This window comes from Pundamilia nyererei, unplaced genomic scaffold (assembly GCF_000239375.1).
Source record: "Pundamilia nyererei isolate P.nyererei 1_Seehausen unplaced genomic scaffold, PunNye1.0 scaffold00225, whole genome shotgun sequence".
Lineage (NCBI taxonomy): Eukaryota > Metazoa > Chordata > Actinopteri > Cichliformes > Cichlidae > Pundamilia > Pundamilia nyererei.
The window spans coordinates 749738-750085 of NW_005187626.1; the positions used below are offsets into that span (position 1 = coordinate 749738).

The 348-nt window shown below is 53.2% G+C and overlaps 1 protein-coding gene across 3 annotated transcripts in view; it reads right to left on the reverse strand.

Annotated features, from left to right (window-relative positions):
* Positions 1-348, reverse strand: part of aars2 (alanyl-tRNA synthetase 2, mitochondrial (putative)) — a 29247-nt gene that overhangs the window by 8095 nt on the left and 20804 nt on the right. The window lies entirely within an intron of this gene.

Consider the following 348-nt stretch of genomic DNA (forward strand, 5'->3'; position numbering starts at 1 on the left):
ACATGGACCCTAAAGTAACTACGCATGGACTCTAAAGTAACTACGCATGGACTAAAGTAACTACACATGGACTCTAAAGTAACTACACATGGACTAAAGTAACTACACATGGACTAAAGCAGACCTTCCCAAAGTGTGGGGCCCGCCCAGTGCTTTAAAGTTTGCCATACACACACAGTACGGTAATATTACGTTGAAGCACAGTACGTGGGAGGGGGAGATACAGGAGAGGTGGAGGAAGATCTCAGCCTGGTTTTCTCTGTGGTGGGGTTGGGTGGACTGTCCCAGGCTCTGTGGGGCCGGGGGGCGCTGCTGCACTGGGCCCCGGTCTGGATGGGCCTGGGCCCC